The following is a 25,674-nucleotide window of genomic DNA, read 5'->3' as shown; positions in this document are numbered from 1 at the left end:
GCTCATTACCTGGTCTTGATTGTGTTGCGGGGTACGTCCCCCCCATCTCATTTTTAAATTTTTGTGGTGTGTCGCCATTGATAGGGCAGCCCCTACTGCCTTTTCTAACTATAACATGAAACCCGGGATATCCTTGCTAAGTGGCTCATACGATCACATGCCGTGCCTGTCTCTTTGCTATTGCTCGATCGTATATGTATGCTTACCTCCTGAATCGATTTTCTGAGTTTGCGGCCGGCCCCTGTGGTTGTAGGCCTGCGCATGTAATGCTTTGCATATTTCAATAAAGGTTTAAAAAAAAAAAAACCAGAGTACCCTATTTTCATATACTGCCAAAAATACATAAGGGCATAACACCAGTCCCCGGTCAACCTATAGTATCATGCACTGACTCAATACTCGAACCGCTGTCAAAATTTTGCGATAATTTCTAACAGCCACTGGTTAAACGCCATCCTTCATACAGCATACTGCTGATGTTTTAGGTCTAATTACAGAATTCGAACGTACATGTGACATCAATCTGTTAGTCACCGTAGATGTGGAGGCCCTCTATACCAACATCCCACAGAGGGCCACCCTAGGTGTGATAGAGGATGCCTTCAACAGAATCAATTGGGACATACCCACACCAAATAGTTTTGTCTTGGAATGTGCTACCTTAGCACCCACTGAATTTTTTTCGGAGTACAAGGGCCAGCTTTACCACCAGACCCAAGGTACTTCCATGGGGAGTACCTTTTCCCCTAGCGTGGCCTATTTGTACAGCCTTTGAGAGTGAACTGATTTTCAACTATGGCAACCCCTACCGTTCTAATCTGCGTCTTGGGAAAAGATTCTTAGACGATATTTTGATCTATTGGACAGGGTTATGACGTACAAGTAATTAATTCTGCACTTGGATAAATACATTAAACCCATATTTGAGGTTCACAAGCTCTATCTCAGAGAGTAAGATACAATTCCTTGACCTTACCATCAAATTAGATAATGGCAATTTGAGCACTACAATCTATAGAAAGCCAACGGTTCGTAACAGCTAGCTGCTATTTAAGCAGCCATCATCCACATGCCTTAAATTAGAACCTCCCCTTTGGGCAATTTTGAAGGTTGCGAAGGAATTGTAATAATCTTGAAGACTATAAAAAAGGAGCTCAAGTACTAGCAACAAATTTAATCAAACGTGAATATCCCCCACGTATTATTGCACTCTCAAAAAAGAGAGCAAGGAACAACAACCGGGAGGCCCTCTTGAAACACAAGAGTAAAGGTTCCATCTGATCTTCTCACACGTGTTACTACATATACACCAGACACAAGTAAAATCAAGAATAAGGTCAGAAAACACTGGGGTATATTGCACACTGGATCCATGGAACTAGAGCTTCCCCGTTTTGCATTTAAACGCTCAAAAATATCAAGGACATGTTAATCCATACCAGGCCTAACGACAATTGTGGGACCGTCCTCCGGTCCAGGGCCATTACCCAAAATTGTAACACATCAAATTGCATCTACATGAATTACCTGTCCCTATTTCCTAGGTGTTGTCCGACTGTTGTTAGTTGATTGCTCCTGATAGTCTGGTTCGGGTCTGGACCGATCTGGATGAGTGTGGATGCACGTCGAGGTTCCGCTGGCACGTCTGGGGGGGCGGGGGGGTAGAGTTAAGGGTGGGGGGGATAGTTTATCGGGGGGAGGGAAGAGGACGGGTTGAGGTTTAACAGTTTAAACGAGTGAAGAGTGTTGGGCAACAATGCAAAGAGATACTTACTGTTCCCATTAGGAGCTGGGCCTAGAAGGAGAGTCAGGGAGTGCTGGAAAGTAGCATTGCCATTTCAAGGTCGCCCACTTGCTACGGTGAAGTACTATATCTCCTCACACGCGCTTTCATCTCTGGTTACGCCGCTCGACCTCCGGGTTGTGAGCTAAACGGCTGTGTGGAACGAGTACAGAAGGCTAATGGCTATATCGAGTAACAAGGATATTGATGTTAATGATATGTTTGTGTCACCTAACATGCTGCAATAAAATATATTTAAAAAAAAAAAAAATGAATTACCTGTCCCTACAATGCAAGAGATATTTAAAGACAACGACCCGTCCAGTAAAAGTTCGAATCACTGAACATTACAGTAATTTCCGCTGTCATAAAGTGAACACTAAAATGTGTACACGTTTTTTCCAACTCCAACACTCACCAGATTCGTTAAGATGGGTGGTCCTTGAGGCTTTTACTAAATTCACAAAAGAGGCTCTCTTGTTGAAAGAGCAGAGATGGGTCCATCGGTTGTCTTCTCATACTCGAGGGCTCAACAAGGAAATCCTGTGAAGTGTGTTAATAATATGATATTTTGGGTCACTTTGTTGTTGACTAGACCCATTTACACTTCCACGCCAGGGGATAGATTGCTTTGATATCCGCTTATACCACTACCATCATACACCCTCCCTCTGTGTGACTTAGACGCTTTTATACTGTCAGTTCTACTCGTAATAATAATCACAGTTGGAATTGTCCCGAAAGGGTTTCACAACTTGGTTGGCCACTTCCATTAGATCCATCTGACTACATTATTACCATCGTTCCCTATTATGGGACCCAGACGCTTTATTGTAGGCAGACCCACTTGTGACTACAATCATTCATTTTGAAAGGGATTTAAAACTTGATAAAAGTCCGGATCCTTTAAAACATTAGGAATATTTGATATTATCTAAAAACAATGCCTCCCCTAACCCCCATACATCACTTAAATCGAGTAGACTGGTGCGATCACGTTAAGATGGCACCCATTGTTTCTGTCTAACAGTCATACTTCTTAGATCACGTTAAGATGGCGCCTTTTGTTTCTGTCTAACAGTTATACTTCTAAGATGGCCGCCATCAGAATCATATTGAGTTTAGGCGTTCTAGTTTTTACACAAAACTGCCATGCCATTCCGCGTGCCAATACACACGCTTTGCAACACATTTAACCGCATGCGCGCTAGCGGTTTTCCCGCTGTGCGCGGCACTTTAAAAAAACCTGCGTTACATGACGAGCTGAGCTCGTCATGAGCGTACGAGAGGCGTACCTCATGACAAGCTCAGCTCGTCATGAGCTTCGAAGGGGTTAAGCAGCGCGGTCACGGTTCTCTAGACCTTCCAGTCCGGGCAGCGGCGGGTAGGTCACCCGCCGAGTTGCGAACAGCGCAAATGTAAGTACTTCTCTCACCCCGGTTTGAGCCTCACAGATGCTTAGGCAACGAGCATATTGTCTTATGTGAGCTGGATGGTGTTTTTCCTCTGCGTTTGCTTTAGTAACCTAGCATTTATTTATTTATTTATTTATTTATGAGATTTGTTAAGCGCAACAAATACCCTAGGGTGTCTCGGGACTGATATAAAAAGAAAGCTTCTAACAACAGTCTATTTGACACTTGATAATGCCCCCCACATGATTATTTTAGATCGAGGCCAGGGCTAACACTACGCCGCACTTGTAGTACGTGCAGGGAACCTATTCACCCGGCAGTAACATCACGAGTCATCCAAGTAATGCACTATGGATTACGAAATTCTGCATACTAAACCTGAATACAGGGCCCAATCAGACTTGCGATGATGCAGAGTTCAACATTTTGCTTTTAAGTAATGGCAGAACATCTGCACAATAGTCTGATAACACTCTTTACTTTTTATATACTTCCAGTACATAGACGAAATTTCAAAGCGTTATGACATATTTCTTTCTCACTTACATACCCTTCTTAGGACATGAGGAAGTCCCTTATGCATGACCTGCCGGATATTGAGGAAAACTTTTAACAATCCTATTAGGGTGAGTCCAACAACTTCTTTCTGCAACTTAGTTTTTCACCTGAGGTGCCTGTGTTCACGAGATATTACCTGTGAGAATCACATCATGTGGCACCTTGCTTCTATCACTTATGTGTTGTGAGTCAGTTGCACAGGGGATAGGAGAGTCAGTTCACTTACACTGTATGTTTTTGTGCAAATTAACAGTTGTGCTAACTTCTCTCCAAACCGGTAGATCCAGTATTATCAGGTAGATCCAGTGCTACCAGGTTCTTCACACAAATAGTAGTTTGGGTGGTCAGCAGTATGGGTTTTGTACCACATTACTACCCTTGGTGAAGACAGATGACATATAGTTTTTTAGGTACTAACGAATTTCCCCTAGATAAAAGATTAGGCGCAAAACATGTTGGCCATTCACACAAGAGAGCGCTGCATCTGAGACATAATCCCAGCTTTGCGCCTTTTGTTTTGTTTGTACTCAGGATAGGAGACCCACATATTGAAATTGTTGTTGCTGGTACTCCCAATCCTGTTTTCATTCACACATTCCGTCATCTTCACTCGCTAGGCCCCTCACCCCCACGGCACCAAACGGCTATTGGAAAAAAGATCTCCGCCAAAGTGCCCCTCATTGGGAGCCCATTGGGTATTGCAGCGTCGACCCGACAAGGAGCAGCCCGATGATGAAGCATGACACCCATCTGGGTGTGTGAGGGCCCTATATTCCAATAAAATCGATTCTCACCTCTGAACCATTTATGGCCGAGTAATCTCAGATCCCTTCAACTGACTGTTTTAACCTATCTGGAACAGCATATTACTTGTTTTTCTATTGACTCTGGGCATATATGCTGGACCTTGCCAAAAGCCCATCGTACCTCTTTTGTATATTAGTAGTAACACATCCCTTTGTGCCATGCTTGCACCCCACTGCCTGTGGCCTACATAATTCACCCCTCTGGCAGGATGCACTAGTCCTCAGGTTAAAGAGTATATGGTCTGGGAGTTGGTCATTATGAACTATACAGCTCCTTAATGGCTTTACTAAAACCTGCGATGTTTTGTAGCAGACCTCTCAGCACATTAAACCCACACTGATGCCAGTGTGGGATGTAGTGTAAAATGCACCCAGAGGACATCTTAGAGATGCCCCCTGAAAAACGACCAGCCCTGGTGTGATTCCTTTATGGCTGTCCACCATTTATCACCACCAGACAGGTTTCTGGGCCCCTAGGTAGAGAGCCTCCGCTCTCTGGGTCCAGAAACCAAGCTCATCCTGGGCGGAAGTGTCATGCCTCCTCTCCCAGGATGGGCTGGGTCCACGAAGGGGAAGCTCCAAAGGCCTGCCGCCTTTGTAAGCTGTCCCTGCCTTTTGCTCCCCCCGGCAACTGGACTCCACCGGTTCTGCCTCCCACTTTGGGCAGGAGAATCTGCTGGAAAACCAAGCTAGGAGGAAAGGTGTGCCCTCCTTTGCCAACCTCACCCCTCAGGTGGAGGCGGCGAGATGAAGCACACATCTCAGCCTTGAAGATGAGGGGACCCAGCCAATTAGGAAGAGGCTCATTCCACCTTCCCCTTGGAGGGTGGCATAATAGGGGGTGTACCCATCCTAAGGAAGAGACCCACTGGTCCCAACCTGCACACCCCAAAATTCATTATTATGGGGCGACCCTGAACCTTGACAACTGCTTTGGCCCCAGCCTTACCGGCCTGTCTCGACTCCGACCTAACTACTGTGAAACTCAGGCGTGTTCAGCAGTCCCCTGAGCCCAGAGGACCTGCCCTACAACCCTCTTTAAGACTCTGTCTCCCATGAGCACCAGATTTGCTCAACAAAGAGTCACCCACAGAATCTGGATCCTGCCGTCTCTGCGATTTTGCACCTCTCTGCACCCGATGCCCAGGGCCCGAGTTCGAGTGGCACAACACCACAAGGAGGTCACCCGACCTAGGATCTGGTTATCCCGGACCTCCCTCAAGCTTCAAGCCGATGCCTGCAGCCTCATCCTTAAGGGTTCCCACGACCAGAGCTGGTAAGAAGAAGAACTCAACACCAAAAGACACCCCTGCATCCAACGCCCCACGGCCTTGGGTGGCCCAACTGATGATGTCCAGGCATCCCCCCAATATCCCAACTTACCTCTTCTGCCGGTGGTCACCTTCAGGAAGTCTCCCTGCAGCATCTTTACCGTACTAGAGACCCCCGGGACGTTGCCTTGGCACACTGCACCCAGCTGCCCCTGTGCTGCTGGTGTTGCAGCTCCCGTGCTGATTGTTGACCCCTGCAGTGCTGGCCTCTACCCCTGGAGCTTTGCACCCACATCCAAGGGGCCTGCTCTCAAGCAGCCCCTGACCAAAGGCCCCCTACTTAGCCCCATTGGCTAACATTGGGCACCTGCCCTCTGCACTTGGCCACCCTAGTGCCGCTGGTGGTGCAATTCGAGTGCCCACCTAGACCTTGAGGAACCTTGGTCCTAACCCCCAAAACGCCCCCTCGTAAGTCGTTTACTTACCTGAGAATAGTTCATCCTTTTTCTCCCATAGGAACCAATGTTACGAGTTTTTTTCATTAAAATGTTTTGTAGAGTTGAACTTTGTATGAAAAAAAAAAATAGCTAAAATGCAAACCTTAAAAAGTCTTACTTACTTGTATTGTGAGATCCCCAGTGTGGTATCTAGGCATACCACCCCGAGTACTTGATGTAATCCAAAAGTAACCTAAAAGTATACCAAAAGTACTTTATGTGTAATTTAAACTGTTTTGAAAGCCATTTCAAACCTGTAACAATTGCAATTTCATCCACAACTGCATTTCCTTGTAGTCGTGCATTTGAGAGTATATTTCACTTACCTGTGCCAAGTCCCGCTTGGTTCTAGAAATAATTATTATAAAACATTTATAGAGCGCACTGTAACCCTGCGGGCATCCTGGCGCTAGATGCCCGCAGGGTTACACCAGTTTAGCTTTGTTATACTTACCTAATTGGTCTGGATTCAGTCGTTGAGCGTGTTGCCATCAGTTTTGAGTGTGTGAATACAATAAATGCTTAACACACCCTCTGGATAAGCCTAACTGCTCACCTACACTACCAAAAAGAGAGCTGTTAGTACTTACCTAATTTAGCCTCTGCTATACCTCTGGGGACTGCCTGTACTCTGTGCACACTATACCTTATTTTGGTATAGTATATTCAGAGCCAGCTTCCTACAAGGAGGCATTGGGAACAGGTTTCAATTGACCTGCGTTTCCCAGCTGTTTTATGCATTTCCTCTCATGCATTTGATTTCTCTGGTTCTCAGGAACATTCGCCTCAACTGGTCCCACGTTTTTTTAATAGACCAGACTGGCACCGAAGTATGTGGTATACAGACCATGTTCACCTCTCCCCATGCCCTCTGTTCCGCCTCCCTCTCAGGACAGACCTCCACACGCTGGGGCAGGTTTTACACTCACATCTCCAGAGCCTGCTCCTACATACTTGGAGATTGAACGGGTCAACTGGAGTTCCATTTCAATTCCCCCTAATGTGGATATTATTTTATCATCCAGAAGAGACTCCACCAAATCTGTTTATGCTGTTAGATGGTCTAAATTTATTAAGTGGTGTGGTGATAATTCCTTAGATCTCCTAAAGGCTCATTTGTCAAATATTTCACGTTTTGCCTTATTCTTGGTGCAGCAAGGCTGTGCATTTGCCACGGTTAAGAGTTATTTGTCTGCAATTTCAGCGTTTCTCTTTTTACCAGATCAGCCTTCTCTGTTTAAGTCTCCAATAGTTTTAAGGTTCATTAAGCAGGGGTGTGGAATTTTCCAAATAATCTAGTTGTCCAAGGGACAAAATGCCACTGAGATCTACATGTCCTGTAAAATCCACTTGTCCCACCTACTCCCGCCCCACATCAAACATAAGGGCTCCGGCTGACCGAGAAATATTAATATATTTTTGCTTTATTAAAATCAGTAAAGCTGTGCAATAATAATGCTAAAGGAAAACTTGACAAGCAGCGATATTATCCCTTTTATCCAAACATATAGAAATTGAATAGAAATACAACAATAAACGATTATGCATGGCAGGATGCTCTAATATTAGCAATACTTCAACAGTTATGATAGATGTGGCCTTTTATGTCCGGACACATGCTTTGTGCCTCCTTTTGTAAGCCAGAGATCAATAGCTCTGCTGGGGTCATAATCCTCAAAGTTGGGTCCTTCTACCTTAAGAAGCATTAGGTCTTGGAGAACATCTTGATTTAACCGTGTTCTTAGTGGGTTCTTAATGATATTCATGGCAGAAAACACACGTTCAGCTTCTGCTGTAGATACACTGAATGTGAACATCATCTCCACAAGCTTCAATATATTAGTCAACGAGTAAGGTTTTGTTGCTAGCAGGGTGGAATATGCAGGCAATACAGGAATACCTTTGGTCTGAAAGCTTTTCATATGGGTTTTAAGTCCACAAAACTCCTCTACAATTGCCAACCTCTCGTCTGTGGTGAAAAGTACCTCAAAATGTTGTACAATTGCCTCAATATCAGAGAGCCCATATGTATAGAGCTCCTCTCTACTTTCTGGCCACAGTGTATAATCGAATGCCTGAAAACCTTGAACCGGCATGCAATTAAAATTTTCAAATCTCTTATCAATGTACTTAACCATACTGTCAATGAGCTCACTGTCACTTTGGATTGTTGCTGCTGGTGGGCAGTGTCCTGATAACTTTATTTCCCAGCCATCAGTAGAAATGTGTCCAAACTTCTTTTCTTCCGGGTGGTACAGTTTTTTAAACTGCTGCATATATTCACCCAGCTCACTCTTTAGGCCTACTAGGGTCAATGCACACTTCTCTACAGCAGGTGGTACATGCAATAAAAGCAGTTCATTAGACTGAAAGAATTCTGAAAGCTGAGACACTGGCTTCAGAACATCTCTCAGACTGTAAAGGTTTTTTATGAATGTAAAACTAGTAACAACTGAGAGGTACTTTTTTGCCTTAGCAGCAGAATCATCACTACCAGCTGCGACCTGTCCCAAGTGTAGAACCACTGTCTGCAGGTTTTGTTGCATGGCTGCCAAAGCCCTGGTTTTGCTGGATACCCATCTAACCTGTTTAATATCAGTGAAATGAGCAAAGTTTTCATCAATTATTCTTGAAATTTCTTTGGCATCTCTTCGCCTCTTAGGACTATACCAATAGAATTTGAAAATCCATTTCAAAGTTTGCTCAAACTGACCAATAGAGGGATGGGATTTTACAGCATCTAGAATCCCAAGCTGAAGCTTGTGAGCTACACAGTGGAATGGGAGAAGAAAAGGAATGTCTTTCTTCAGGAGTGCTGCAACCCCTCCCTTAGATCCCATCATAACTGCAGCACCATCGAAATTGACAGCGATTAGTGATGGACCCGGATGTTCTGTAGACCTCATATCTACTAAATCCAAAGATAACCTTTTGATTCCTTTAACTATACCGTCCAGGACTCCTGGAGCATGTGCATGTTCAAGTGGAACAAGATCTGCAAATAGAGTGTAGGGTTTTCCACCATTGACTACTCTGACCAGTACAGTTTCCTGTTCAGTGATGGCACTATCTGTGCTTCCGTCAGCAATAATGCAGATGAAGCGAGAATTTGAAACAATTTTTTTGATGTCCTGTCGAAGTATATCCGCCTCACATCTAATGAACTCTGAGGCTTTTTCGCGGTTTGCATAATTTTCTCCTATATCTACACCTGCTTTCTTCATAGCCCTACATAGGGTGTCCATGTCTGAGAGTGGCTTTCCTTGTTTTGCAATTAGGTAAGCATTGTTAAACAAGATGGTCAGTTTCTTTCTTTCTGTTTCCTTCAGTTTTTGCAGTGCTTGCATGATGAGGGGCTGCTCTGTAGGGACACTGGATGTTGAGGTACTGGCTGTAGGAGTCTGACATTGCAAAGTGGTTTCTTTCATTTCCTGGCGGTGCCATGAAACACATGTCATATGTGCCTTACTAGTTTCATGAGCTCTGATTGGTTCAATGCGCAACTGGTCACATCCACTTAAGAATGCATTCCTACCGGAACCGGAATAGCTGACTGCTATTGTAGGATATTTTTGGCAAATAGTGCAGTACATTTTTGGTCCTTCCCCCTCTGGACTTTCCTTCAGGGCTAGCCATGGCCAGGATTCCACCCAGTGTGACTGAAAAACTCGTTTTCTTTTTTCAGCGTCATACTTTTTGTTCTTAGTTATGTTAGGATTCTGTGCAGTGGTAGGCCCAACTTCAGTTGTTGTTTTTTGGTTTCCTTCTCCTGGACTATCTTTATCACTGTCTTTATGTTTTTTGAATCCAAAGCTGAATAGACTTTGTTGAGACATATTTGCCTGTCAACTAGACAAAGTAATCAAGTATGAGACTATACTTAATTCAGTTTTAAACTCACTGTCCAGAAATGTTGAGCTTTTTATAGCAACAGACTTTTCACAGACAGGAAATTACACTAAATCTTGAATGATGCAGGTTTCCTCCTACACTTGTCCAAACTCTTCGAGAACCAAGGGTTGCGGCTGCCTGCTGCAATGAACCTCTATGCTGCCTCTACGCTTCGTAGTGATTCTGTTTCAAGCCAAGTTGTGAACGCACAGCTGGTGCTACACTGGTTGGCACTCTAGACCTAGAAGCCAAGAAAATATGTAACACTAAGAACAAGGATTTGAGCTTTGGAAAAGTACAAGCTTACATAAAGGTGATTCAAATCTACCATCCATGTTACCAATAAAAAAATCAATGAAAAATATTAGAAATCGTGTGTAACTGACTGCTCGACAAAGATGATTGATGGATAAAATAAAGGAAATAATGAACAGAAAGGAATAAAATGAAAGGTAAAAGAAAATAAGGCGAAAGGAAAGAAAAATAAAGAATGAAGGAAGGTAATAAAGAAAGGAAAGGAAAAAGGGAAGATAAACAGGAAAGGCAGAAAAGAGAAAGAAGGAAGACAAAAAGGCAAGAAAGAAAATGGAAAAAGGGTACTTAGTATAAAGAAATATTGGATACTAAAAACCAAGTTACATACCCCACCTTTATTTCAATAAAAGTACAGCAAATTAAACACCATAAAATGTGTTTTTTCCCTGGGCAAAAGTTGCAAATAACCACTGGTGAAAGAGAGTCCGGGAATGCCATGAAAGAACAGCAGTCCACTTCAAAAAGCATTTACAACAGCGCTGGAAGGAGATAGAACTGATTGACTTTAGACTCCACTCCCTCACCCTCCCCCCCCCTTGTGTGTGTCAGCCTGGGCTGAGACAGCTTAGCACACACGCAGCTGCAACCAAGTACTTCACAGGTCTTTTAAAGACCATTCGCTTGTTAACGAAGCTTTTTATTATGTTTTCACCCCTTCTTAGAGCCCCTGCATCGCCACTCTCTGCCTATAGTTGGAAAATTAGCCCGCCACCCCAAATGGGCCTCAGTCTAGTTGCGTCTCTGCTGTCTGGCCTATTGACTTTAAAAAACATGAATCCACTATGCAGATGATCAAATGCGCTATACAAATATGTATTTATTTTACATGTTTTAAACATTTTACCAGTACCTAACCCTCGGTGCACAGTGTAGTCGGTATCCCGCTGAATATAACGGTGAAAAAACAACAGCTTGCAAAATGCAACCCCAAGTTTCACACACACTAACTTTGGTCAGGCCCAGTAGATAAAAACTTGAAAACATGAAACCCGTTTTAATACAAGTGCTTAAGCATGTTACTTTTGAATATTCCTGTGTAAAACTCACTTTTTTTGCAGTTTTTCTTCAGGCCATACAGCACCCTCTCTTGCCAGATATCGGCTGTATACATTCAAACACCAACACTTTCCGGTTTGATTGTTTTGTCCATGTTGTGGCTATGCGGGCAGTATCTGCTCCATTACTTCCTTTGAGGAAGAAGGAATTCAGTCTGGGTACTTCACATTCGAGGATGAGGTCACCCCCGCTGATTTGCGGCTTTGGGTGGCAGGAGGCCTTTGCCTGGGATTGTTTCAATTAAGTCGCCTCTCTCAGGGTGATTTTTGCTGGGTATGTCAGAGCCTTCCCTCTGAAGACTAGATTGATTACAACCTTGCCTGCAGAAAACCCGTTACTGAATACACCGACCCCCATCCCAAAGCTGGCAAATGAGTCATCAACTTCCTTGTGTTTTTTATGCTCCGTGCATCAAAAGAATTTCGGCCTCTGAAGTACTTTGAAAACCTGACTCGGATCACAGTGTAACTGAATGACGCATCCACCGAGCCCGCCACCCAGGCCCTTCATATTTATCTTCACTGTACTTCTGTCGAAGAACTCTCGGTTTTTGGGGTCACTAAACACTTCTGAAGCCTCTGCAATCACCATTAAGCTGTCCTCAGAGGCTGGCTCCTTATTTTTGTCACGGTGGTGGCGCAGCGCGCCTGCTTGCAATACGCTTTTTTGACGTCCTCTTCTGAGGCGCCACGGTGGGCCAGGCCTAGGCTTTTAAAGTTATTAATCTTTTTACCCATTAGAAGGCATCCAAAATTACATTATTGCTGTGAGAAAGGGAGCATACATGCGATAAAATGTAATTTTGCCTGCGGCCTCCGAAAGTCTTTGCACTATCTGACTGCAACTGGAGATAAATCCTGCGAATCGAGCACACTTAAAGTCACTGTTGCCCAGAAAGAACTCCAGCACTGACTATAAAAATATCCACTTTCCCTTCACCTACACATCTCCTTATTGCCACCTTGGAGCCCCTCCAGAGAAAAGATTTTTCAAAGCCAGGCCCAAATGACATTTCTGCGCTTGGTCAGTGATGAACAACATTATCATTATTACACATATTAACATGATGATTCATTAAACTCATGCAAATGCATCCGATTAGGATCCGAAATATTTATATATTTTTATATTTATTTTCGCAGCCAGGCCCAGCGGCCTTCTGACTGGCTCACTCACCGGCGGTGCGTGCGCTGTCTCTGATTGACTGCTCAAGTCACTCACGAGTCACAACCTCACCTGCTGCTGCCTGCTGCTGCTGTGAGGTACGTACGACGACCCTGACGACCACCGGCCAGACCCAGGCCTCAGGTCTGACCACGGCTATGCTGTTTTGGCTCGTTCAAGCCTTGTGGTGCTGCTGTGCTGGGGAGAACGGGCCGGCGCCGGCGGGAGACGTTGTCGGGACCGGTCAGGGGAATCCGTGTGGCACTGGCAGGTGGCAGCTTCTGAGGGTAATTAATTATTACAATAATTATTATGGGCAAAGGCCGGGGCCCGGGGGGAGGCGGGAGCAGCGCGCAAGGCAGACACACACAGTCCGTCCCGTCCCCAGCGCGCCGAGAGAGAAGGTGGCACTGTGCGCCGTGCTGGCGTCACCGTCACTGGCCTGCCCTCCCTGGCCGAAGCTCTGCTCGTGGATTGGCCAAGATTTGTTCCCCAGGGCCGTCATTGGTAGCGCTATCCCAGCGCTACAAGATTGACGGCCCTGGGGACCCACTGAGGACCCGCACGCACCCCGCTCTTCTACACACACACGCCATAATTAATAATAATTCTTATCTAGGGGTGTGCGCCGCTCGGCCGGGCTAACTAACCTGACGCAACACAACAACAACAAGCATCAGCAAATGCAAACGTTACATCAGCAGGCCTGGTGGTGGCCAGAGGTGCGCTTTCGCTTCACTTTGCACTGAGTCCAGACAGACTCCCAACAAAATGCCGCCCTCTGGATTAGTTTAATGCGAGCATCCAACCTCACACTTTCAAATACGAGCAATGCTGAAGCGGGCAAAGCTGCTTAATTTACCTGACTGCGAGCTGCGCGACGGCCACGGACTTCTGTGCATAGGCTGAGTGACGTTTCACCCCCCCCAGCCAATCACTGGCTAGAGCCCTGTGATGGACTGCTAGCCAATCAGATGCCTCCATAGACTATCTGCACGCTTCGGATTGGCTGTGAGCCCCAGAGTGCCCACAGCCTGTTGTTTTAACGTGATTTAATGTCTACATGTCCGTCGGACATAATAGACAATAAATCTTCTTGCCCTGCAATAAAAACAACATGGTTCGGGCGTCGGGCGATATGATTCCCCCACCCCTGATTAAGTGACTTACAAATAAATATCCTCCCACTCTTTTCATTATGCCTCAGTGGGATCTTAATTTAGTTCTTTTTTTTTTTTTTTTTTACTCCTCATCTTACCGTGTCAAGTCTTTGTGGAACATTTACAGCCGTACTCTCTCACTGTGGGCCACCAGGCTGACCACGCTTTACTTGGGTCACCAGACCTCCTCCCCCTTAGTATCGTGGACATGGTGTAATCATTGGAGTGTCCGGATCATTCTTAAGTTTCTTCCCCACCTCATTAGAGGGTGCCAGATGTTAGACGGCTTCTCCTCTGCCCTTTCGTATTCCAGCCGGGCCATACTGAATGATGATTTTAACCAGTCCTCACTGCTCGGGGGGAAGGTGGTCTTTCCATCTCCTACATATTTCCCTCCTTGCCAACAATATCAAATATAGAAGGAGCCCTTTTTCCTGACATGTAGCTAGCTGGTAGAAGAATCCATCATCCCCAAAAATAACTAGTGAGGAGTTTACTTTAATTGTAGTGCTGAAAAGTCCTGACAGTGCCTGTCCTATCTCCTTCCAGTATTGATCTAGCTCTTTGTAATCAATAAACATGTGGATATCATTAGCCATCAGTTCCTGACATCTTGGGCATTTCGGTGGGGGTATAGGGGCAAATTTCCCGATTTTATAGGGGGTGTAATAAAGCCTATTAATCACGAAAAAGTGGTTCTTCAGACAGGCAGGCTTTATATGTTTATATAAGATCTTCAAAGATGGTTCAAGCATGCCCTCTGCCTGCAATGCCAATACGGTGTTGTTCCAAATCCCCTCTGCCGGTGGTTTTCCCATATCTTCTCCCTCTACTAAATGTTGGTACCATACTGAGATTTCTTTTGCTATGGGTGTGGGGGATTGGCTAAGCCTTTCTACTACCTCGTTACTCCCCATCTCCTCCCGCTCCGCTGTATGCCAGGACACCAATTGGAGATATTTGAACCTTGATAGGTCTGTCCCTACCTTTGCCCTCAAATACTCCCATGGGTGTATCCCCTCCTCATCCATTAACTCATTCCACTTCAAAATTCCGGCTCTTTTTATGGGTATAGCCAGGGCATCTTTTAGACAGTCGGGGGTACCAGCGAGTCCCAGATTGGAGATGAAGCTGAAAAGTATCCAATCCCACTGCCTACCCTTACCCTGTACCATACCTCCAAAGCTGTTTTTAATATCTTCAGACGAACCCTTTTGAAGTATCTTGGAGACCCGAACTTATACAAAAATTCATCATTCCTCCCTTCTACTCTCACCATTTCTTGCAACAGTTTGCCCCAGGATGAATCATCAGGACTGGTGAGAAGCATGCAGAGGCTCTTAAACTGAAAAGCCACGACATAGAGGCTAATATCCGGGAGGGCTAGCCCACCCTTTAACAGTCTTCTTCTAAGTTTTTTCCAGGTTAGTCGTACCCCTTTGTCTCCCCACACAAAACTCCCAATTTTACTCTGTATTTTTTTCACATCTTTCTTGGGGAATAGTAACGGTATAGTTGAAAATAAATATGAAAGCTTGGGGAGAATAACCATTTTGACTAGATTCACTTTCCCAAAGATTGTTAGTGGGAGGTTCCTCCATCTACTAAACAGACGGTCTATTTCTTTAGTGGTTCTATCCAGATTTATCTTGGGAATCCGATCCAGTTCCCTCACGATGTATATCCCCAGGTATCTAAACTCCACACTCTCCACTCCTAACCAATGATCTATGTTCCAACACATGACCTCGGTCTTCGATCTATTCGCCTTATAGCCAGACAGTGCACCGAACTCAGCTGTCAATTCCTCAATACGAGGGATAGCTGTCACTGGGTCTCTTGTGTATAGGACTAGATCATCCGCATAGAGGGCCAACTTAGAGCTATACTGCCAAGACTGAAAAGGTGTTATAATAGTATCGAGCCTAATAGCCTGAGCCAAAGGCTCAATATATAAATTGAACAGTAACGGGGAGATAGGACACCCCTGTCTGGTTCCCTGCTGGATGTTAAATACTGATGTTAATGTTCCATTTAAAAGGATCCTAGCAGAGGCACCCCAATAACAGCTCTTAAGCGAATATATAAATAGTGGCCCAAACCCCATTACTTCTAGAACTTCCCAAAGATATTTCCAACAGACTTTGTCGAACGCATTGGCTGCGTTGAGGGCTACCACTGCCAAGGGTTCTGATTTTCCCACTGCAAGGTCGATGTTTCCCAGCAGGAGGTGTGTTAGATCTTCAATGTGTCTACCAGCCACAAAGCCCTTCTGATCTTCATGAATCAATTTAGGTGTTAATTTGGCCAATCTCCCTGCCAAAATGCCCATAAAGATTTTATAATCTGCATTTAGCAAGGAGATTTGTCTTTATGAGTTCGCTCTTTGGGGATCCTTCCCAGGCTTCAAAATCAGGACTATTATAGCTTCCTTCCATGAGTTTGGGACCCTACCTGTAAGTGAATAGATTGAGTTAAAAATGATTTCTAATATTGGGCATAGATCGTCTGTTAGATATTTATATATCTCACTGGGTAATGCATCCGTACCAGCAACTTTTTTGTTTTTTAATTTCTTAATCTGTGCTGATATTTCTTCCACAGTTATGGGGGCGTCCAAACTATTTCTTCCCTCCTCAGACAAATTTGGCAGATTCTTATTACTCAGCCAAGTACGTATGGCTTCGATGGGCGGATTCCCCTCTTCTTTATACAGATCTGAAAATAGAGAAAGGAGGCAGCTTTGCATATCCTCAATATTCCTTGATGTATCCCCATTATTATTAATTATTAACTCCTTGATGTCATTCCTGACACGGTCAGTTCTAGATTTCCATGCTAGTAGTGCTCCTGCCTTTTCCCCATATTCAAAATTGTCCATCCTACTTACATCCCACTGGGCTTTACACTTTGCATCTAGACGCCCTCTATACGATTGCTTAGCTAATTCTAGATCCATTTCGATCTGGGGAAGTCTTTCCTGCTCGCTACTGTGCACATTAATCCTATCCTGCTCCAGCTGACCTATTCTGTTCTCAATTTCCTTTAGTTCCCTCACTTCCAATCTGTTCTTAGCACAAACTAATGCATGGAGCTTCCCTCTGAGCCCTGCCTTATAAGAATCCCAAACGTTATCTGGAGTGGTGGACCCCATATTAAATGTAAAAAATTCCGAGGTAAATGCCCGGATCAATTGTATAGTCTCTGAGCTAGAAAAAATAGCCCTCTTTAAGGTCCATCTAGACTGCGTCTGTGTTATACTTTTTACAAACACTAACTGTATGGGAGCATGATCTGATAAAAGGCTAGGCTTCACTTCTACCTTCTTAATGTCATTAATTGAATGCCTATCTGTGAACATATAATCTATCCTAGAGGCATGTTTAGACTTCTTACTATAAAATGTATGTCCCTGTAGTGAACCCTGCTTAGCTCTCCATATATCCTCCAAATCGAGATCATGAATCATATTCCGTAGTGCACGCCGTATCTTTGGTGCCCCTACGTAGTTACTCAAGTTTGACCTATCTTTGATGGGGTCTAGTAATACATTAAAATCCCCTCCCAAGATATAAGGTGGTGCCTCTAACATCAATATGGATTGTAGTTTTAAGAGGTAAGATGGATCGTCCACATTGGGGCGGTAAAAAGAAGCACATACGACCTCAATGTTATTCAATAACATTTTAACAGAGGAGTCTGTTTGTACCCCCCTGATTGTTGCGGAGGTGCCTTGTTTCACTAGTATAGCCACTCCTCTATTATGTGTTGTCTGCTGTGAGACCTCAAAGTCTTTTATCCATTTGACCTTAGAGAATATAGATCGACTTTCAACTACACTCAAGTGGGTCTCCTGTAATAGACAAATCTGAGCGCTCGATATTTCCAAATGTTTGAGAATAAGTCTCGGTCTACGAGGACACCGCATTCCATTTACATTCCAGGTGGTAAAAGTGGTTTGTTTACTCCCTGTACTTTGTTCTCCCATCATTTTTCTATTCCCTAACTCTATTGAGATGGGTATTTTTTTGAATTTTATCCCTATGCCCCCCCCCCCAGTGCTCCCCCTGTCCCCCCACCCCACACAAACTCCCCCTGTGCCCTACCCCCCCATGAGGAACCCTCCCTTCCAATAGGCTAAGCCTATTTGGCTAGGCTCCCTCTCCTGGATGCAGTTTTGTTTTCAATTAGTTTTATAGTACTCTGTCATTAGCCGGTCTTTATGTTACGGTCTTACCGCATATCACCAATCGGGCATACTGAATCCCATATAGAAATATAGAAGGGAAAAGACCTGACTACAAGTAGAGAAAGAATAATACAAAGAGGCCAGGGAAAAGAGAACTTCTATCCCCTACCTATACACCTTTTCCCCACCTACTCACTGCCTTTTGAGCCTTGTTCTTTCCTGATTCTCCGAATTAAATCGTCAGCATCTTCCCCTGTTTTTACGAAATGCATGTGGTTATTCCACATCACCCTTAAGTGTGCAGGGAACTTTAGTTGTGCCTTAACCCCCAGGCCATTCAATTCATCCAGTCTTTTCCCAAGCTCCCACTGTCTGGTGGCTGTCACATGAGAGATATCAGACCTTATTTGAAAATTGAAGGGGTTAGAGCTGTTGAATGCAATTGTTTTTTCTTTCAATGCTGACGAGAGAATCTGCTCCTTTACAGTATAAGTCAAGAAGTTTACCAAGATTTTCCTTGGCTTTTGCCTAGCAGGATTTCTTCAAAAGGGGTCTCGATGCACCCTCTGGATTTCCTGTGTTAAGTCCACCGTCTCATCTCCCTTCAAAACAGTCCCCTTAATCAGCGATATCACAAAGCCCTTCAAATCGGCTCCTTCCATTGCTTCTGGCACATTAAGTATTTTTAAATTGTTCCGTCGAGAATGATTCTCTAACCTCTCAATGTCCTCTTTTAGTTCTCGGTTTTGTACACTCAACTTTGCAACTACTTCATCTGTAGAGTGAACCGAATCCCTTATAAGTGGTAGTTGTTTCTCCAGTATTTCTGTCCTTAATGTAACATCGTCAAGTCTTTTTGCTAGAGCTTCGCACGAGGCCTGAACTGCTGCCTGATTGGCTTCAGAGGTTGAAAAACGGCTAGCCAACTCAGATTGATTGTTCTCTGAGACCGTAAACCTGTTTGATATTTCCTCCTTCATGATCAGAAGAATATCTGCCAGCGTTGAAGAAGTCACGTCTGCTTTAGTGGCAACTAACTTACTGGTACAAATCTGCGCTAGATCCCCCTGCAGCTCAGGCATTTCAGACTTTTTGGAGGGCTGGCGACTGGGATGAAGTATTCCCCCCTCTTCCGTGTTACCATCTATCAGCACAGAATACTTGTTAGAGAGAGTCACATCTGGATGTATGGACAGATTGTTTAAGTTGACTGTCTCAGTCCCCCCTGCATCCACTTGAATGACTTAATCCGCCCGATCTATCACAACCGCTTTGGCTGTCTCATTGTTTATGGAGATTTTCGCCGAGGCTTTTGCGGGTTTCCTCTTGGGCTCACCGCCCCCCTTAACTGGGGAAAGATTTTTTTTGCTCTGCCCCTATTTCCTGCTTTGTAGCGTTCTTTTGGGGGGTTGAGGCCAATAGTGGTGGGGATGTCAGTGTTTTCGAGGGCTTTAGTGGTTTAGATGTTGTCTGAGAAGTACTAGTAGCCATTACTTTATAATAAGTTTTCAGTGAAGGGGTGACCTTGGTATATAGTGGGACGCCTTTCTTAGTTCTAGTCTTCCTTTTAGATGTTCTTGTTCTTGCCGCAGCTTCCTCTAGACTTTTATCCGGGCTATCAGTTTTGCCCCTACCTTGCCTATTGCTAGACCTTACAGTGGAGATAGGCAAGGACACTCGCGTGGGGTATCCTGAATTTTCTTGCAAGGGGTCTCGTGTTAACCTTTCCCTCAGTGCATACCTGTTAACTCTTACAGCACAGTTTTGTGCCGGGGCAACGCCTCCCTTCTGCCCCACAGTTTCCACTGCGTCTTCCACTACCTCAGGTTTTATTTGATCATAAACCCCCCACTCATTGGCCCCCTAAGAGCATACAATTGCATCATCCATCCATTCCCCTTTCTGCAATAATGTAGTGACAACAAACGTATCCGATGCTTTCAGTTTAGACAGCTCCAACAGTTTAAATAGCCCAGCTCGATCAGCCCCCCCCCCGAAAGATGCCTTAGAATGTACCTCCGGTGATGCCTCTCCACAGCAGTTACTTGCGCTTGATCTGCAGATTTTGCTTGTACTTGTACTTGTAAGCTTAGCGCTGTACTCACCCTGATAGCGCTAATCGGAATACTTGTATCAGCTGTGCTAAACGTGCACTCCTTGCTACTGACACCTTTTCCTTTGTGGGATGCTTCACCTCTGACCAGAACGGCGTCTCCTCCTTTCCACGGCGCCTGGAGCACTCCAAGCGCCCCAAACGAGCTGCGAGCAGAATCGCGTCTCCTACGCGCTAGAGCTGCCTCCTCCCACCGCGTACAACGGGTCTTCCCGCCTCTGCCTCCACTGACGCTGCTACCGCCTCTGCCTCCAAGCCGTGAAGCTTCCTCCGCATCCCTCGCCGGGTTTCGCTGTTCTGTTCCTGCGCCCATTCGATTTATCTCGATCCTCTCTTTACACGCTTAGGAATGTCCAAAAAAGGTAAGCTGCTTCCACTACAGTAAATTCAGAGCATCGATCACGCCTGCATCCGAGGAGCCGAGCCGCGACCGCTTAGCTGACGGCCGCCATGTTCCTCGTGGTCCTTTATTTAGTTCTTATGTATCTGATGTGTTCTCCTTTTTAGCTGCTTCATAGTTGTCCCTTGAGATTTGTAACATTTAACACGATTTTTCTTGATGCCATAACTTCTGCAAGGCAGGTTGGTGAGCTACACGCCTTAAGTGTTAAACCTCCCTTCACAACTTTCTTCCCTGATAAGTTGGTACTGAGAACCATTTCTACTTTCTCTTCTCTGCCCCATTTATCCAAAGTGGAGGAAAGCCATCATCGATTGCACCCCAAAAGAGCAGTCCATTTCTACATGGAAAGGGCACGTACATTTAGACTCGATGACCAGCTTTTTGTGGGTACATCGGGAAAACGAAGGGGAATGGGGTTCACAAAAGGACTCTGTAAAGATGAATTATCATTTGTATTAAGATCTGCTACGCTGTGCACACAAGGAGCCTCCGGAAGGCATTCGTGTTCATTCTACTGGAGATAAATCTTCAACCTCTGCCTTAGCTAGAGGAGTTTCTGTAGCAGATATTTGCAAGACAGGGACTTGAGTTTCCCTTCACACTTTTGCAAAACACTATTATTTGGATTCCTATGTGAGTGGGGTGGGGGGCAGTCACTTCGCTTGGTTCTGTTTTGCAGGATGTTTTGGTATAGGCATACATGCACCCACTTCAGAGTGTGGGACTACTTGGGTATTCTTTTCAGAAGGTGAGGAATCTACAGATAGATGCATCCATCAGAAGAACAAGCTACTTACCTTCTGTAACACTTTTTCTGGTGGATGCAGTATCTACCTGTAGATTCCTCACCTACCCACCCTATTCCCCATTGCTTGTGTTTATATATCAAAGAAATATGTTTGTGTATTTTAGTTTATATATCTATTTTGATATAAGTGAATATTTTTTATTTGACATTAGATAATGGAAACTGTGATGTTGGTTCTATCCAATCACCTTGAAGGCACATAAAAAAAAGTGGGTGGAAACTGATGTCAGCACACTGATGGGGGCTTCTTATGGCTTCAGTGCTGTCACGCGGTGCTGCGTGCGGCGCCATGAACATACTGATGCCCCTTGTCAATGTGAGGTAGCTATTGAGAAAGTTTTAGTGGAATGCTGGTGCATGGTGATATTCAAAAGGTGAGGAATCCTCATGTAGGTACTATATCCACCAGAAAAAGCGTTACCGAAGGTAATTTGTTTTTCAGGAATATTTATCAATATGTGCAAATTAGCAAGAAAACACAGTTTTGGTTCTAATAACTTTCTGTCTGCTTCAGCTTAGATTTCAGTGGGTTGATAGCATACATTGATATTTACATATCACGGACGTTAACTGTTTCATGGTTTAATTTAATTCTTTTTTATTAAATCTTGCTTTTCATTTGTTTTCTTCCATAGGATCACTGGTGAGCTGGATTTTGAAGAATTCTGCACCCTTTGGTCATATACTGCGTTACGTCAGTAATGAAGTCATACTGACAGTTTCTTCCACCCATAACAATAACCTGTTCCAAATCAGTCTTCTCTATTTTGGAGGAAAAGGCTTTAAATCATATCAATAGTATTTTTTCACTGTCTTTCCAACGACTAAATTAATACGGAAACAGGTGTTTGTCTATAGGTTTTAAAGTGCGGAATTTCCTATGACGCTGGAAGCATACTAATACTAAATGCCTGTGGGCTGTTTGTCACTAAACCATAGATGATATATTTGTTAACTATTTGTTTGAAGTGACCTTTTACTACTGTTTGTGGGCAGATGTTTGAATGGCTTTGTGATCCATTTTCTGCATTGGGAACATGTGTTGGAATAAGGTGAATCCAGGTGCTAGCCACATTTCCTTGTGCTCTGGAATTTTTAATCTTGTGCTACATACCTTACAGGTGCAACGGGGAGGGGCTTTTTGGTAGCAAGCCAAGTTCTAGTGCAGTGCAAGACTAAGTAGACACTTTGGTTTTTACCTGGAGGCATTAAGAGTTCCTCCCCTTTGAAGTTGCAGTAGTTTGCCCTGTGTTCCAGATGGAGTGCTCAATCAAGGATACTAAAATGGCACTTTGTGTAGGCTAGAAAAAATAGTTCTGCTAGCACAGACTGGTTCCAGTCTCAATCCTACCTATGTTTTTGCTGTACTGAGAATGCTTGCATGACCATGGGGGCATACATTAAAGCAGCATTTCTTCGACAATATCCAGCCTATTATGGACTCCTGAATTCTGGGAATTCCTATGCACTTCTGGGTTGTACAAGTGGAACAACTCGATTTTCATTAAAAGAAACATAAATTATATATTGCTTCTGGGTTAAAAGACCCTAGCCTTTTATTTCCCTCATCTACCTTCATCCTCCTCCAAAGGTAATTCAAGAAAGGAAAATGATACTTCAAATGGAGAATGAAACTAGCATTTGCACTAAAGTCTAGGCAGGGTTCGTAGCTACTAGAATTGAGCATTTATGCTTTTTTCAAGCGGTCATGATAGTTTTAGTAAAATGTACTGAGCTTATCTTTAGTGGTAGCCAAGCCCTTAGGTTCGTATGTGTTGGTGTTAAACATCAATTTCTATAAAGCACTCTGAAGGTGTCTCTCCACAGAGACACAAGTGTCTCCAAACCTTTCTTTTTCGGGCCACGTGCAATTTTAAAATGAATCCGGTTATTGAATATGACTAGGAAAAGGTCTGGTCTGGCATTTATTTGAAAACAGTGCCCAACAAGGATTCGGGGGTTGTAGGCTACTTTATGGAGGTCCACCACATCAGCATGCATTATAACAAGATAAGAATATAATAAAATTAATCACTATATCATTGCCACCACATCAGCCATATCTTTACACTACCCCTAACCTGTCCCTTCTCCTACCCACACCACTACCCTAACCCTTATATGTGCCTAATTGTGTGTAATTATGTTCTCAGCAGTAGTACTTTCTATGTAGTGGTATGCCGATGTAGTGGGTTCGAGGTAGTGGAGGTACACCATTATACGTTTTAACCGCAAGTATGGTTATAGGTATCAGTACTATTTGAAAAATCCATCATACTGCCACGTTTTCCTTTTAGATGTTTTTAAAATAGAAAAAGGGATTGTAATAGTGATATTTTTAACCCTTGGAACGTTTTCTCCCGAGTTGATCACAAACACCGAAATGTCCTTACATGCAGTATCCGCACACTCATGCAGAGGTTCGCTTCACAAGTGTTTTATTAAAGAAAAAAGTGTCTCTGGTGGGGCGGAGAACGCTCTGATAATACAATATAAGATTCAGATCTGGCTAGCATCGGCCAATGTGCAATACTGCCTGAGAGTCATTTATCATCCATTGTTAACATGTTTGAAGGCACTGGATATGTTTTACCAAAGAGATCTTTATATAGTAATGGTGTAACTTTGGGCACAAACTGTATTCTCTTCATGTACTAGACTAAATATATAACTTAACTTCTTTTTAAACAGAATGGTTCTCTCTAACGAGTCAGTAATATTGTGCAGTTTGCACTTTCCTTGTATATTCTTAGATAATTAAAGGTTGGCCAACAACAAGTTATCAGTGATCAACCATTGCAGAAGGAAGTGAGCTGGTTGATGAGAGCTCAGCATCAGTCAGCAGACAAAAAATGCATTTAAGAAATCTTTGTTATGTTTTGTTCTGTCCTGCTGTTATCTATAGTGTAGATGATTCAAAGAAGTACTGTGCATCTTGAAGATGAACAAGAGATACTATAAAGTTTATGCCGCCAGGTTCTGCTGAACAGCTTTGCCAAAGTAAATTCTCAAAGTCAAGTCGTTTGGATCAACACACAAATGACAACCTATTCAGCAGTCATACGTACAACTACATTTAACTTTCCAGTACCTAAATTCTGTATTTGAAGAGAGACATCCTTTGATGCAATTTAACACAAGTTAAGATAACATTTTATGTAAATTCCTGTAAATGCTTTGTGTATAAAAATATTATTAAACCTGCACCAAAAGGACTGAGCATTGGGTGGCATGCAGGTTGGTAGCTGCAGACGTAAGAGTGTTTGATGATGAGGCACAAATGGTTTCTTACCCGTAATCCCAGTTTTCTCTCAGGGCAATCTCCATTGAAGTGATAAGCACTGACTAGTCCTGCCCATGTGCGGGGATCCAAAAGCACTTTTTTATAGTTTGTCTTCTCAAGTACAGATGTTCACCTTTCTTCAGGAAGGCCTGTAAAAACACTTCAGACTAGAACATTGTGCAGCATATAAGGAAGGCAAAAATTGCTAAATTAAGATTGTATTTAAAAAAGGGTAAAGAAAACCCATATGTATGTCTTTTCAAGCCAAATACTTTATTACAAAGCTTAAATCTTTCACAAATCCTTTTTTTGTAACAGATGAAGGATAGAAGGACAGTGTAGCCCTAAAGGCTGCCATTATGTGTTTTTAAATACAGTGTTTGTGCCTTTAAGGGCCCAGAGACCACCAGTATCCCATCCTGCTCAGCAGGTGGCAGTTGCTTCAGTTCTTTTTTCCGGCTCCTGAAGAAAGGCGAACTTCTACACTAGAAAACATACTATAAAAAAAAGTTCTCCTGGTTCCCCGCACATGGGCGGGAGTATTCAGTGATTATGACTGTCAATGGAGATCTCCTGAGAGAGAAATCTCTTTACCCGCCTCTCCTTCAGTTGCCCTGTCTGCCATAGTTGGGAGCCCTTTGTAACAGTCTGTACCACAGTTGTGAGTAGTATATGAATAAATAAAAAATGGGACTGTTTGCTTCAACTACAGATGCTTACGACATCTCTGATTGATTTACTAAGCTGTGCAAGTCTCCTCACTAACCCAGAATAAGAGGTGTGTCTGTTCAGGACTGATGCCCTCCTTTCTCAGGACAGGATCTGATATATCTCACAGCTGCTAGTATTGCCCCCTTTATACTACAAGTGGGACAGTAGAGTTAGGTTCCAAGCCATATTACGTATTTGATAAGACTAGGTAGCTGCTATAGGGCACTTTTGGGGGCTTTTCCTAGAGCTCC

General features: G+C 43.8%; 1 protein-coding gene across 4 annotated transcripts in view; it reads left to right on the top strand.

Annotated features, from left to right (window-relative positions):
- DDHD2 (DDHD domain containing 2) overlaps window positions 1–25,421 on the top strand; it is an 896,553-nt gene extending 871,132 nt beyond the window's left edge. For all 4 annotated transcript variants that reach the window (XM_078666383.1, XM_078666384.1, XM_078666381.1 and 1 more), the window contains exon 18: window positions 22,065–25,421. The gene's annotated coding sequence lies outside the window, so the exon portion shown is untranslated. The remainder of the gene's footprint in view (window positions 1–22,064) is intronic.
- Window positions 25,422–25,674: the final 253 nt, after the last annotated feature.

The sequence above is a fragment of the Lissotriton helveticus genome, chromosome 11, assembly GCF_964261635.1.
Source record: "Lissotriton helveticus chromosome 11, aLisHel1.1, whole genome shotgun sequence".
Taxonomy (NCBI): Eukaryota; Metazoa; Chordata; class Amphibia; order Caudata; family Salamandridae; genus Lissotriton; species Lissotriton helveticus.
Note: the sequence above shows the minus strand (reverse complement) of the source record. Positions and strands in the feature narration are given on the sequence as shown.